This window comes from Pleurodeles waltl, chromosome 2_2 (assembly GCF_031143425.1).
Source record: "Pleurodeles waltl isolate 20211129_DDA chromosome 2_2, aPleWal1.hap1.20221129, whole genome shotgun sequence".
Classification (NCBI taxonomy): Eukaryota; Metazoa; Chordata; class Amphibia; order Caudata; family Salamandridae; genus Pleurodeles; species Pleurodeles waltl.
The window spans coordinates 476,294,890-476,311,408 of NC_090439.1; positions in this window are offsets into that span (position 1 = coordinate 476,294,890).

The window sequence follows — 16,519 nt, forward strand, 5'->3', positions numbered from 1 at the left end:
CCCAATTGTGAAAACTAGATTGTTCTGACCTCTTCTTTTGGTTTTGACTATGCCTACTTGCCTTGGTGACAAAGCTGTATTACTTGCATAGAAAAGCAGTCTGGAATTACAACCTGGTACTCGCATGGGAGACAACCTTATGTGGAAGCTGGCAGTTTCTGTTGCACATTGTATAGAGAGGCCAGTATCTGCTAGGCTTCTTGGGTTCTTCAGGATGTATGTGTCTTCAAGACATTCTCTTTTCCAGACTGCTTGAAAGTCGAGCTTTAGGCAGTCATCAATTTCAAGGGCACATCTGATCTCCTGGAAAGAAAAAGGAAGTGGCTGAAAACGTTCAACAACAAACCTCACATACTCTTCAGTATCTTCAACAGTGTCTTCTTCAGAGGTAGCTGACAGAGAGTGTCAGGATACATATTCTGCTGGGATTTTGGAAGACTAGCTTGTACTCCCCAATGAATGAGTACTCATTTGACTGCATGATCTATTTCTTGAAACCTAGAGGGAGGATTCCAGGAGGAAACAGTGGTTTGTGATAGGTATACACTCTGAATGGGTGTCCATACAAATAAAGATGGAAGTGTCTAGATCCCTAGGGGATAGCTATAGCTTCCCTTCCCATCTAAGAGTACCTCTGGTCAGTGGGGGTGAAGGCTCTCTTTGCAGAGGCCACTTCAGCTTATTCACCGCAGTTCTGATTCTTTGGTGGGATTGAAATATACAAGGGTGGTTTTGTCAGTTGGTGTAATTTTTGTATATTGGAATACAGTTTCCTGTGTCTCATCTCACATTGACATGGAAGCTGCTTTTATGAGATCACATAGGAAGGCATTGAGGGAAGTCAAATTCTTAATAAATTGCCCACAGTAAATAACCATGCCCAAAAACTCCTGACTTTAGTGCAGAGGATGGGAAAGATGCGGATATAATTTCCTGCCCCCCGACCTGGTCAGGGGCCACGCCTAATGTTGTGAAGTGGTAATTGAGAAAGCTGATGTGTAATTGCCTGAATCCTCACATCTCTTGATGTAGAGTTAGACCACAGTCCTGACGTCTTTGCAGTACTTTGTGAAGCCAAGCATGTTGTTGTTCCAAGAAGTGGGTATAGACTAATTTGTCATAATTGACATTGATGACCCTTTTCAGCCCACTGTCTGGTGTTTTGAAAAACCTCCACCACATTGGTAACACCAAAGTTCACCCTGGTATAGCAACAGAGGCCAAGGCGGGTGGAACAGGGAGCTAATGAAACCTGGTGACCCCCAGACTGGAAATCCATCTTAAAGAACCAGCAGGACCCACTTATTTCACTCGCTGGTTTCTACCATCCGGGTGAGAAGCTGCTCCTGCTTGATCACTAGGTATGGGATGTGCATATCTATGCAGAGACTCAGGCCCATATTTAAGAAAAATGATGCACAACTGCGCTAGCGCAGTTGTCCGTCAAAATAGCTAACTCTGCAGAACGACTTCCCTTAGTGCCATGTGTGCTTCTTATTTATAAAACGGCGCACCATGGTATTAAGAAAAGGTTAGCATAAAAAAAATGATGCTAACCTTTGCAACATTTCGTAAGGGAAAATGATGCTAATGCTGCAAAAGTGGCTATAGCATGTTTTGCTGCACGTTTCTGATGCTAAACATTCTAGCACCATTTTAGCGTCAAAAGCATTAAAAAAAAAACCTAAAATGCAAAGCAAGCCAGTAGGTCCCAAGATGGAGAATGCAGTACAGGAGTGACCCCAGAGAGACCCTAATGAGCCATGTAAAAGCCAGAATTGACAGACAGACTCACAAGAGGAGGGGAAAAGTAAGAGGAAGTGTTACTTCAGTGAGGAGGAGAACAACATCTTGATCACAGAGGTGATGGAGCACCAACACCAACTCTTCATCACCTCTAAATTGCCAATATGTAAGAAGGAGGCCATATGGCAGTCAGTAGTAGATAAAATCAACAGTGTGGCTGAGGTCTAGAGGTCTGTGCCCGATTGTAAAAAGCGCTGGCATGATTGCAAGCACAGAACTAAAGAGAATCTGACCAGCAACTGAAAGACAGCGCTGCAGACTAGAGGTGGAAATCCGGCACCCCAGGAGCAGCTGGATGAACTGGAGGAGATGGTGGCAGTGGTCACCCAGAAGGAGCTGGTGATAGAAGTGCCAGGACAAGACAGTGCAGCATATCAAGAACTACCACTAGTGCAGGGTAAGTAGCAGGGGGTCAATCCAGTAATTAACAAATGGTAGAAGGGGGAGGCAAACAGGACCCACTGTATGCATGAGAAAGGATTGCATGGGGGCACAATAATGGCTAAACACATGTATGTGCAGACCATTTCTCAACCCTCACATCACTCCCTTCACTGGGGCAACTTTACCATCTGCCCATGTTTAACACTCATTGTGCATCATGTATAAGGCCTGTTGCACAGGATAGGGCAGCAAAAACTGGGATATGCCTCCCTGCACCATTGGGAAGGGGCACAATTGCGATTTATACACAACATATGGGGCATGTCTGTGATTACCATCTGCGCTGCTCTACATTTGCTGGCATGTGCTCATGCTTCAAGGGTGCCTGTGTATTGGGGATGGTTGGTGTTGTGCACAAAGGACACCTTCCTGCATAACATCAGTCACAAGTCACCCTTTCGCCTCTCTAGGGTCCATATTTACAATGCCTTAGCGGCACACTAGCATCTTTGGCATTGATGCATATGTGGCCTTGAAGTGCCCATTTCCCCTTCGTCATATGAACAAAGTGGCGTGATGCATGCATAGCTCCACATTGTAAATCCTTGCGCCACATTCCCACTCAGTGAGGGCTGAAAAAATGGCACAGTAAAATCCACAACATTTCACTCAGCCATCTTTTGATGTAATTTGTAACGTCTGCCAAAGGCAGGCGTTCAAGTGATGCACCCATTGTAACCAATGGACCTCCTCGTGCTTTGCTGCACTAGCATCATAATTTATGGCGCTGATGCAGTAAAACGCCACAATAGTGCCATAACTCATGAGGTTACTGTATAAATGTCCGCCATGGTGTGCCGTATTGTAAATATGCTGCTAACATGGTGTTGTTAGGTGGAAGAAGGGGGGGTTGTAAGAAGAGTGGTGTATCAGGAGAGATGCAGCATTGTCTGGCAAATTGTGCCCCAAGTGTGATGCACATTGCAACACACATTGAACACTTAAATTACCAGGACATAGAAAGATCTCACACACCCTCTTGTCAGTGGTACCCACCTCTGAGTTGTAGAATAAAATTAAAGCAAACCCATGTGTGAGAAAATTGGAATGCATCAGAAGCAGGGTGGGTTACACGTGCTACATGGGAATAACCCCAGCAGTACTCATGGAATGTCAACTACATGCAGAGCCAGGTGTGATTGGGCACATAATCACCAGGCCATGATAAGACATACAAGGTGCCTTACCCTGGCATGGTAAATATGAGCTAGTACACTGCACCACTAGAGTGTAATGTAAAAACTATGCACTGGTGGGGCACTATGATGTCAGTGTCTGGGAAATGTGGGACATAGTTACCCATGCATGATGAAATGATGCACTGCAGTGCAGCAGCCAGCTTGCTGCGCTGTGCTGCATCATTCCTAATGTTCAGGGATGTGTAGTTGTCACTGACATGCAAAGCATACCTTTATTATCCTTGGTGATGGGCCAATAAATGATGGCCAACACCAACACAGCCACACATTCTGCATGGTGTAGGAGTGCCTCTGTTGCAGATCCAAATGCACATGTGCAGGAAGGAACACATCCTGTAACATCAACTAATAGGAATGCCGTCTGCCACTTACAATGACTGTTGATGATTGCAACACACATAGAAAGATGCAAAATCTAGGCCAACATAAATGTCAGTCCTTTGTAGCACTACTACAATGCCACCCCTGAGGTTGGCATAGCAACCTGATGCATCCACACATAAACAAGTTTGAAAATGTGTTAGGTCCTTATGCCACCCCACGTGTGTTGTAAGAGTGATGGAAGAGGGTGAGCTGTCCCCAGGCATCTTCCTTGTCACCTTGAATTATGTGTTCCGCATCCTGTAACACCCGTTGTAAGGATCAACCACCACTTGTGTATGCGTTCAGACAGGAAGGTCTCCCTTCCCACACAACCACATTCATTGTTGCAATGCAGGTTTCTTTGTAGCATGGGTGCAAGGATGCCTCCATTTCTGGACTGAGTGTCATTGTGCAGGGAGGGAAACCTTCCTGTTTGAACACATACACAAGAGGTGATTGATCCTTACAATGGGTGGTGCAGGATGCAGAACACGTCTCAAGGTGATGAGGAGGATGCATGGGGACAGCTCACCCCTTTCCATCAATCTTACAACACACTTGGGCTTTCCAAAGATTCAGACACTTACTCCCGAACCATGAACTAACTGCCAATGCAACAGATTCTGTATACTTACATTGGTGTTGCATGGAAAAATCCCAAACAACACCCATGACATGCAAATGTCACACAGTCGTCAATGATAGGGGTACATATGCAGAAGTCCATGATAAGTCATGCAAGGTGAGTGTAACAGACTATGAAATGGGGCCTGGCAGATTGTGCCAATGGAGCGTTAAAATAAAATGACGCTCTGGTGGCAGAGTGTATCACTGGGTGCCTATAAATGAGGGCCTTGATGTGTGGCCCTGCACCATGTAACTAAGGCACCAGGATCAGGAACCTGATGACTTATGTCAACAGCTACTATAGCCCCAGCTTGACATTTCACTAGCCCATTACAGAGGATGATGCCTTACCTCTTCCGAGCAGCCAGTCCTGGATTTCTCTGATGAAGTGGATGACCAGCTGCAGACTATCAATGACAAGACTCTCCAGGACACCCTGGGTGCCATTGAGAGACTATCTCCAGTCACATGGAGGACACATAGCATTGCGGAGCCTCCACCTGAACACTTAACAGACAACACACACCACTGGCCAGCCTTGACACAGTCCTGGACTCCAATGGCCCAGATATTATCTTCCAAAAAAACAGCGGTAGCTGGCACAGCAGGTGCGGGCGGGGATTGAAGCCATGGCGGGCAGCTTAGAGGGAGTCCAGAGGTGCCTTAGTCTGAATAAGGACAACTCTGCTGCCATCAGACACGTCCACTCTCTGCTGCGTGGACTCCAACAGTCCCTGGCCAACATAGCTGATGTCCTGAGGCAGCGGCTGGAACAAATTCCCTCCCAAAGTGGCACCGGTGTGGTTGACAACAGGCTGGGGGCTATACAAACTGTTCTGGAATCCATGCAGTGGATGCTGGCCTCCCTCAGTGACATCCTAGCTGCCTACCACAGTGATGTTGCTGCTGTGTTGGGAAACCAGCAATTTCTCCTTGCTGCAGTGATGCCTTTCATCTTTTCACAGATAACAGCTGCCGTGACTTTGAAATCCACATCTCCAGCCCCAGATGTGTATGTGCCTCGCTTCACTTCAACACCAGCACCACCCAGGGCACGGGAGGCACTGCACACATCAGAGGATGAACATGTGAAAGGTACATCATTCACACGTTAAACCACCCGGTAGCTACAGTCTGTGGCACATGGACAGTATCTCTTTAGTTCTGTGCCTAAGATCATGCCAGTGTTGTAACAACTGGCAATGTCCCCTCTTCACTCTCCCACAGTTGACTTATCATACATGGACTGTCATTGTGGCCAATCCTACCTACTGGCAAGGTAATCACTTTCTCACTGATACACCCCTCTCCTACTCATGTTTAATGGCATACCCCCTCCCACCTCCAGACTATGAATGGACATCCAATGGCTTGGGGTCTCTCATGGGGTCAATCTCCTGTACAATGTACATCATCAGAAACAGAACTTGCACATGTAAATAATATCACTAAAATAACGCGTGTTGAATTTGTGTCTGACGCACGTAACTGTTTGTACTGTATGCATTGTGTGAAGCCAATACACTGAGTACATACCAAAAGGAAATACATGGCTTTGTGTCAGACACCAAGCCACACACAATGACTGAAACATGATTGAGGTGACTGATAGCTTTGTGGACTGGCAAGCTATTCTGAGTCTTTCAAACATGTCATGTAACAGGTAGTATGAATGTATTATAATGGCTTGTATGATGTACTACACAAGTGTCTGGGAAAAGCTAGGATGGTGGCACCAGTACAACATTGACATGGGAATCAAATTATACATGTGTAAAACTGTGAGGGGCAGTCATAAGGGTGCCAAAATTAATTTCCTAATTTAGGGGGAGTGCAATGACAACACCTTCTAAAAAGATGCAGGTCTCATTACTTACCAACTCAAAGAAATGGTGTAAAATGGCCTGTACTTGGGTGTATAACCATGCACATCCAGAGTATCACGTACATTGCTGAAGAATGTCTTGAGTATCATGAGTACCTAATTTGATACCATTGCCAAACTAACAGCTACTTGGACATAGGGATACGCATAGCCACACATGTAAATAACGACTGGTTGCAAAGCAAAGGCATGTGTCTAACCGGACCTGTGCAGACATGATACCACCCAGACAGCAAATCATGATGGAGACCATATAGTGGTAAATACCTAGGTTTAATAATACAAAACGTCTTGGCCTAAAAAACCCTATACTTACTAACTAACCTGTACTAACTTTTCTAAACTTATCCCTACAGCTAACTTATCTTAACTTATGCTATATATGTAACGCCACATGATAAACATCAACCCCCCCAAGAGACAACACTGACTACAGCTAAACATTGACAAACTAAACCTATAGCCTTAACAAATATATATATATGTATATGTGTATATATATATATATTTATATATATATATATATATCTATATATTGTTAGAAATGGGGTCTTTGGTTGGTTAGTCAGGTTACCCCCTGTCCAAGCAAGGACCCTCACTCTAGTCAGGATAAGTCACACACAATCCAAATTGTCCTGTGCCCACCCTCTGGTAGCTTGGCACTGAGCAGCCAGGCTTAACTTAGAAGGCAAAGTGTAAAGTATTTGTGCAATAAATCATGCAATAACACAGTATAGCGCCACAAAAATACACCACACGGTGTTTAGAAAAATATATAATATTTATCTGATAAAATGCAGGTCAAAACGATTAGGGTGCAATAAGTATTTATTGAGATATCACTGTAAAAGTGATATAAAGTGTATTTAGTCTTTTAAAAGAAATAAATGTCCCTTTCAAGCACAAAGTATCTGGTTCACATTCAAAATCTCCGCAAAGAACCGCGGAGGAGGCGATGCGTGGAAAACAAGGAGGTGTGCGTCAATTTCTCGGGCTGCACACGGCGATGCATCCTTTAGTTTTCACGCAGAGACGGCTGTGCGTCGATTTCCGGTGCTCGGTCATAGATCCTCTTTGGGTTACGGGGTTTTCGGACACCCCGGGGACGATGTGTGGATTTCCGGTGCTGACAGGACGAAGTCACAGGAGCTGCATCGATCCGGTGGCGGTTGCATGGAAATGTCTACCGCACGGCAGGCGCTGTGTCGATTCCTCTCTGGAAGTTGGGCTGCATTGTTCCAGTTCGGCTGTGCGTCGATCCAGTGGGCCGTGCATCGAATTTCCGGTCACTACGCAGGCGTTGCGTCGATCTTCTCATTGCGAAGTCGGGCTGCGTTGTTCCGGTTTGGCATGCAGTGAATTTTTCACCGCAGTGCAGACTGTGCGTCGTTTCTGGCAGGCTGTGCATCGATTTTCGTCTCACAAGGAGTCCTTCTTGTAGAGATGAAGTCTTTTTGGTCCTGAGACTTCAGCAAGTTCTATCCAAGCCCTTGGAGAGCACTTCTCACCACAGCCAGAGAGCAGCAAGGCAGCAGGGCAACAGCAAAGCAGCAGTCCTTCACAGAAAGCAGTCAGGTGAGTCCTTTGGGTAGCCAGGCAGTTCTTCTTGGCAGGATACAGGTTCTTGTTCAAGTTCTCTTCTCCGGGAAGTGTCTGAGTTGGTTGGGGGAAGATGCCCTGTTTAAATACCCAAATGTGCCTTTGAAGTGGGGGAGACTTCAAAGAGTGGCTTAGAAGTGCAGCAGGTCCCCTTTCAGTTCAATCCTGTCTGCCAGGGTACCAGTAGGGGGTGCGGCAGTCCTTTGTGTGAGGGCAGACTACTGTCCTTTGACATGTAATTGTCAGGCCCTCCACCCTCCCAGCCCAGGAAGACCCATTCAAAATGCAGATGTATGCAAGTGAGGCTGGGTATCCTGTGTTTGGGGTGTGTCTGAGTGAATGCACAAGAGAGCTGTCAACTAAATCCAGCCAGATGTGAATTTTAAGGCACAGAAGGATTTAAGTGCAGAGAAATGCTCACTTTCTAAAAGTGGCATTTCTAAAACAGTAATATTAAATCCAACTTCACCAGTCAGCTGGATTTTGTATCACCATTCTGCCCATACTAAATATGACCTTCCTACTCCTTTCAGATCAGCATCTACCACTCAGACAGTATATGAGGGTAGCCCCAAAGTTAGCCTATGAAGGGAGCAGGCCTCACAGCAGTGTAAAAACAAATTTAGGAGTTTTACACTACCAGGACGTGCCTTTTGCCTACACAGCACCCTGGCCTATGGGTTACCTAGGGCATACCTTAGGGGTGACTTATATGTAGAAAAAGGAGAGTTTTAGGTTTGGCAAGCACTTTTAAATGCCAAATCGAATTGGCAGTGAAACTGCACCCACAGGCCTTGCACTGGCGGAACCTGAAACAAGGATAAGGAGCTACTTAAGTGGGTGGCACAATCAGTGCTGCAGGCCCACTAGACTAGTAGCATTTAGTCTACAGGCCCTGGGCACATATAGTACACTTTACTAGGGGCTTATAAGTAAATTAAATAATCCAATTGGGTATGATCCAATGTTACCATGTTTGAAGGGAGAGAGCATATGCACTTAAGCACTGTTTAGCAGTGATAAAGTGCACAAAGTCTTAAAACCGGCAAAAACAGTATCTAAAAAAATGGAGGGAGGCAGGCAGGCAACAAGTTAGGGGTGACCACCCTGTCCCCCCCAGCTGAAAGTGGGGAGAGCTACCCAACCTCCTGGGAGCTCGCATCACTAAGGAGGAATTATCTGGCGAGACCATCAGCGTTGGCATGGTCAATCCCCGGGCGATGCTCCACCGTAAAGTCCATCCCGTGTAGGGAAATGGACCACCTCAAGAGTTTAGGATTCTCACCCCTCATCTGCATGAGCCATCTGAGGAGCCTGTGGTCTGGGTGAACCCAGAAGTGAGTCCCAAACAGGTATGGTCTCAGCTTCTTCAGTGCCCAGACCACAGCAAATGCCTCTCTCTCAATAGCACTCCACCTCTGTTCCCATGGTAATAGTCTTCTGCTAATAAAGACTACTGGTTGGTCCAGGCCCTCCTCTTTTAGCTGTGCTAGAACAGCCCCTATGCCATGCTCTGAAGCGTCTGTCTGCACAATACATTCCTGGGAGTAGTCAGGGGCCTTGAGCACAGGGACATTGCACATGGCTTCCTTCAGGGAGTCAAAGGCGTTCTGACAAGCCTCTGTCCAATTCACCAACCTAGGTTGCTTTTTGGAAGTAAGTTCTGTCAAGGGTGTCACAATGGATCAATAGCCCTTTGCAAACCTACGGTAGTATCCAGTGAGCCCTAAGAAGGCTCTCACCTCTATGTGTGTTCTAGGTGGTTGCCAGGCCTTGACAGTTTCAATCGTAGCCTGGAGTGGCTGCACCTTGCCACCACCTACTAGGTGTCCCAAGTACACCACAGAACCCTGCCCAATCTGGCACTTACTAGCCTTGATGGTCAGGTCTGCCTGTTGCAGAGCCTGAAGCACCTCTTTGAGGTGGAGCAGGTGTTCCTCCCAGCTGGAACTATAGACGGCTATGTTGTCCAGGTAGGCTGCGCAGAAGGCATCCTTGCCTGCTAGGACCCCGTTAACCAACCGTTGGAAGGTAGCGGGGGCATTTTTCAACCCAAAGGGCATCACCCGGAACTGGTAGTGGCCCTCAGGTGTGGAAAATTCTCTTTAGCCCTCTCTGTCAAGGTGATCTGCCAGTACCCTGATGTGATATCAAAAGTACTGAGGAATTTGGCAGCACCTAGCCTGTCGACGAGGTCATCCACTCGGCGGATGGGGTGAGCGTCAGTCCATGTGACTAAGTTGAGACCTCGATAGTCCACACAGAACCGGAGTTCTGGCTTGGCACTGGGTGCAGCATCCTTGGGTACCAGCACCACAGGGCTGGCCCAGGGACTGCTGGACTTCTCAATAACTTCTAGGGTCAGCATCTTGGCAACTTCCTCCTTGATGCTGGCCTTCACCGTATCTGACCTTCACCTTATCTGATAATCTGTAAATTTTGTTCTTTACGGGCGGACTGTCTCCTGTGTCAATGTCATGGACACACAAGTGGGTGAGTCCAGGAGTAAGGGAAAATAGGGAAGAGAACTGCTCCAACAATTCGTAGCAGTCACCTCTCTGAGCTGGAGTCAGGGAGTCAGAGAGATTGACACCCTCCACTGACCCATCACCTTCTTTGGCAGAGAGAAGGTCGGGGAGAGGTTCACTCTCCTCTTCCATTTCCTCATCTGTCACAGGGAGCATACTGACCTCATACCTCTCAAAATGAGGCTTGAGTCGGTTGTGGTGGAGAATCCTTAGGTGGTGTCTAGGGGTCTTGTGGTCCACTAGGTAAGTGGCCTCCCCCTTCAGCTCCTTGATTTCAAATGGGCCAGACCAGTGGTCCTGGAGAGCTCTAGGCTCTACTGGCTCCATTACCCAAACCTTGTCTCCAGGTGAGAACTCAACCAGAGTGGCCTTCCAGTCATACCACTCTTTCATCACCTCTTGACTGGCTTCAAGGTTACTTTTGGCCTGCTTCCAGAAGTTTTGGGTTTGGTTGCAGAGGGCCAGCATGTAGCTGACCACATCCTGGGGAGGTGTCTTAGGAGCTTTCTCCCAGCCCTCTCTCACTATGCTTAGTGGTCCCCTGACAGGGTGACCATAAAGAAGCTCAAAAAGGCTGAACCCCACCCCCTTCTGGGACACCTCCATATAAGCAAAGAGAAGGCATGGCAAGGGGACATCCCACTTATGCCTCATGGCCTCAGGTAGGCCAGTGATCATGCCTTTGAGGGTCTTGTTGAATCTCTCAACAAGCCCATTGGATTGAGGATGATAAGGGGTGGTAAACCGGAAGGTCACCCCACACTCATCCCACATGAACTTCATGTACGCAGACATGAAGTTTGTGCCTCTGTCAGACACAACTTCCTTAGGGAATCCCACACGGGTAAATATTCACATCAGGACTCTGGTCACCACCAGTGCAGTCACTGTTCTCAGAGGGATTGCCTCTGGATAGCGGTTGGCATGGTCCACCAAAACCAGGATAAACCTGTTGCCCAAGGCAGTTTTGGGGTGCCAAGGATGGGGAGTTGGATCAGGGGGGCCTTAAGCCTTTTCCCTGTCTTCCCACTAGCCTGGCAGGTGGGGCAGGCTCTGCAGAAACTTTCTGAGGTTACCCGCATTCTAGGCCAATGGAAGTGGGTGACAAGCCTGTCAAAGGCCTTGTCTTGGCCCAAATGTCCTGCTAGGGGGATGTTGTGAACCTGACCCAGTAGGAAGGCCCGGTAACAATGGGGGACCACCAGCACACGTGCTGCCCCAATGGCCTGAGCCTTAGACTCACTGTAAAGGAGATCATTCTCTCAGTAGATATGGTGATCGTCAGAGGTTTCACCAGCTGCTTGGGCTGTGGCCTGTCACCTCAGACCCTCAAGGGTGGGGCATTCTTTCTGCACCTTGCAGAATTCTGCCTGGGTTGGCCCACCCTCTACTTGCCAGCAAGCAAGTCCAGGCAGGTTGCCCAGGTCAGCAATATCCTCTACAGTTGGCTCAGGAGCCTCCTCCTCTGGGACCCCTTCCACCACCGTGGGAATGTCTGAGGTGGGTTTCCCTTGCCTCTTGCCCTTCTTCTGTGCAGCTGTCTGGGCCATGGTTCTAGGCTCCAGACGCTCTTGACTCCCTTCCTGGGCAGCCATGCACCTTGTGGTCATGCAGACCCACTCAGGCAAGCCTAACATCTCCAGGTAGGATCTGAGTTCTACCTCTTTCCAGGCGGTATGCTCAAGATCATTGCCTAACAGACAATCTACAGGCATGGCAGGGCTCACAGCTACTTTTAGAGTACCAGAGACCCCTGCCCCACTCAAAGGGAATCAGAGCCACCGGTAGGTGACTCTCACTATTGTCAGTGACTATAACCTGGCGGAATGTATTAGGAACTATCTGCTCTGCTGACACCAGCTGACTCTTGACAGTAGTCATATTGGCTCCTGTGTCCCGCAGAACCTCTGCCCTTTGCCCATCATTGGTGACCCACTGCCTATACTTGGAAGTATTTGCAGGCATGTGGGCTTTTGGCACCATCTCCTTCTCTCCCAGAGACACTAGGGACACCTCTGTCTGCCCCCCAAAGCTAACTGGGACTGTCTCCCCCCGAGCGCTACACTAGCCAACCCAGGTGTCTGCCCTCCAGTGGTGGACTGTGCTCTCTTGGAATACTGGAAGTCGCCCTTAGAGTGTCCATGCTGGTAGCACTCTAAGCATTTGGGGATGAACTTCCCTATCTGCTTATCGAAGTACCCTGGTTTCTTCCCAAACTTAGATGAGGAATGGTTACCACCCCCCCTTGGGAATTGTTTTGGGGGCCTTTTGAGAGTTCCTCATCTTTAAGTTTTTCTCCCCCCTCTTTATTTTGTTGGGAACCCTGACCACATTTGTGGGTGTCCCTCCTAGATACCTTTTTGGACCCTCTGGTGCTAACTCAGAGGTCCGACTCCTCAGCAAGCTTTCTGGGATCAGTCAGCTTATTGTCTACTAAGTGCTGGCGCAACTCTGTATAACAAATACTGAGCATATGCTCTCTCAGAATCAAATCATATAGGCCCTCATTACAACCCTGGTGGTCGGTGATAAAGCGGCGGTAATACTGCTAACAAGCCGGCGGTCAAAAAAATTGAACCACGACCATGGCGGAAACCGCCAACACAGACAGCCACTTTAACACTCTGACCGCCACGGCGGTAGCAACAAACACTGCGGCGGTAACCGGCAACAGACAGGAGGAACACAATGTCTCGCCCACACTAATTCAAGACACCAATCCACCAGCTTTTCCGGGGCGGTGCCAACGCCATCAAAAGCATGGTGGAAACAGTCTTTGGAAGGGAAACCACTCACCTCACGACACTCAAGGAAGAACCAGGACGCCATGGAGCATGGACTACAGGTCCTGCCTATGTTGCTGTATCTCTTAATACACCACAAAGTGGAAAGAAGGCGGCGGCGGCGACGACCACGGTGAGTACTGCACCTAGTACACATGGTAGTGGAGGAGGGAAAAGAGAGTGACACACACACATGCAAAACGCTGCACCCCCACCCACAACAACACACACACACATATCCAATAACATCACAGACACACCCCGTCACCCCCTGGAAGAACACAAGGACCAAATGAAATGAGTTTAACTAGTGTAATATTCAAACAAACAGATAGCCCAAGAGAACAGTAAATAATCAGTATACACAAATATTTACAGCAAGTACACAAGTCCGTACACTGTCTCATTAAATGTCCGTGGACCAGTGGTCCCAAAAAGTATGGGCGAAGCCCACACATGACACCTGCCTCAAAACAGAGAGAACACTGCAGGGGCATCAGGTCCAAAACAAAACAGGCACCTCAGGGGGAAGGGAAGGGGGGCACCTCAGCCGGATGATGGTACGATGCCACTGCTCCTCAAGAGGGCTCCATGCCCACTGCTTGCTCCTGGGGAGTGCAAAGCCACAGTCTCTCAAGTCTCTCAAGTGGGTGGGTTGCCCACTGCTTGCTCCTGGGGAGTGCAAAGCCACAGTCTCTCAAGTCGGTGACATGTTCCACTGGTTCTGGAGGGGGCTTTGTGCCCAGAGTGCTTCATCCTGCCAAGGACTATGTTGGTGGATGTTTTTCTCCACTGGTTCTGGAGGGGGCTTTGTGCCGAGAGTGCCTCATCCTGCCAAGGACCGTGTTAGTGGATGTTTTTCTCCACTGGTTCTGGAGGGGGCTTTGTGCCCAGAGTGCTTCATCCTGCCAAGGACTGTATGAGTGGATGTTTTTCTCCACTGGTTCTGGAGGGGGCTCAGTGCCCAGAGTGCTTCATCCTGCCAAGTACTGTGTTAGTGGATGTTTTTCTCCACTGGTTCTGTGCCCAGTGATGCTGCACCTGGGGTGTTGCATGTTGACTTCGTCTCACCTGTGTGTCACAGCCATGCGATGTACCCGGAACAGGTAGCATGGTACTCCATGGAGGCAGACCCACACTCATCCTGCGGCGACTTAGGCTGCCAATTTCTGGTTCGTGTCAGTGCTGGAGGTGGTGTCTCAAGTGGCGGGTCCAGGACGTCACCTGCAGACTCTGATGGCTGCACACTGGGGATGGGGCTGACGTCTGACAGAGTGGCATCGGCTGTGCATGTGGCGCTGCTGATGGTGGTGCAGGCGGCGGTGGCCGCGGCGGAGATGCTGCCAGTGCTGGCCGTGGTGCAAGTGACTGTTGGGGTGGATGGAGACACCATAACGTCTCCGGCAGCCTCGTATGGCTGATCCTTGGGGAGGATGCTGCAGACTGACGTTGTGGCAGCGGCGGTGCAGGTGGTGGTCGGAGCGGCGGTGATGTCTGGGGTGCATGTGGCTGCCATCCCTGATGATTTGGTTGTCACCAGCCGGTCCCCAGGTGAAATCATGCCCAGAGGTGATGTGCTCTTTGGCTTGTGCCCCTTCCCCATCTTGAAAGCCGCTGCAGGGACCTTGGCACCGTCCACTCTGTGTTTGTGCGAGGCCTTGCTGGGTGGGTGGTGTGACTGTCCCCTGCTTGAAGCTGGTCCCTTTTTGAGCTTTACAGGTAGTGGAATAGGGCGGTCCTTCTTTTCTGTCGGTGGCAAACTGGCAGCTTTGACGGGTGCCCCCTTTGACCGTACTGGAGTAGCAGGGACTACAGCAGATGCAGATTTGGTGGCTGAGGTGCTGGGCTGGGATCTAGACATCCTGGCCCTAGGAGAAGGACGGGGGGAGGTGTAGGGAAGAGCTCCAGGTTAGCTAGGTAAATTTCTTTGGAAACACTGGGATGGGAAGATGGAGGGGCTTTGGGAGTGGAGGAAGAGGTAGTGGTTGTAGGAGGTGTACGTCTGCTGAGTTTATGTGAAGGTGCATGGGTTGGAGGCTGTTGTGAGGTGGATGGCTGTTGAGTGGGTATGTGCCTGCGTTTGTGTACTTTGGGAGGTGGGCTCACAGACACACTGGGAGAGGAACAGGGGACGTGTGAATGGTAGTAGGGGTGGTGATTGCACGTGAGCGGTGTGTAGTGATGGGCGTGCTGGTGATGGAGGTAGTGGCTGAGGATGTAGTGCATGCGGGTTTGAGTGGAGACGAGACTGGGAGGGAGGTGGAGGATGTGGAGGAGGGGGACACAGTGGAGGCAGTGATGTTGATGTGTCTGCATGGGGATGGTGCTTGTGTGAGTGCCTGTGTGATGTGTGGTGCTTATGTTTGCCTGAGCCACGTTTGTGTGTTGATGTGTGTGCATGCTGGTCTGATGGTGTGCTTGGGATAGGCTGAGGTAGAGGGGATTGGGTCTGGGTAGTGGAAGTTGGAGGGGGGAGGCTGGACACAGGGACAATGGCTGCCATCAGTGCTGAGGCCAGAGCCTGAAATGCTCTCTATTGGGCCACCACATCAGAATGAATGCCCTCCCGGTATGCATTTGTTTGCTGCAAATGCCTCTCGACACCCTGGATGGCTTTCAGAATTGTTGACTGCCAAACAGTGAGGGATCTCAGGAGGTCAACAGCCTCCTTATGGAGGGCAGCAGGGCTGACTGGGTCAGGGCCTGAGGTGCCTGGGGCGAAGGAGATGCCCACCTTCCTGGGTGTGCAGGCACCGGAGACACGCTGAGGGGCTGCTGGGAGGCTGGTGTTGGTAGGGGGGGTCGCGCTGTACCTGTTGTTGCGGTGGGCACAGAGGTACCTGCCACCGCAAGGGACTCCCATCAGAGGAGGAGTCACTGTTGCTGGTTGCCCCTCCTGTCCCCGTCGTGGAGCTCCCGTCGCCCTCCGTCCCACTGGTGCCCTCACCGTCTGTGGATTCACCCTCCTGGGCCATGTGGGATGCAGCTCCCTCCGTCTCCGGTGCCTCTGCTTCTCCGCCAGATGATGCTAATGTACACAAGGACAGGGTGACAAAACAAGAAGGGGGGAAAGACAGAGGAGACACATGGTCAATGCCAGCAACACGACTACCATTGGCGGACACAACACTCAGGGAGCAGCCCTATTCATTAGGCCATGCACTAGCATTTAGTAGTAAAATCACCTGCCCATGGGGGACTATGCCTAACACCATTTGCTGCACATCTGGAAGCCACAGGAGCCTGACTAGTTGTAGATGCCCACTACCACTATTGGGGTTGGAG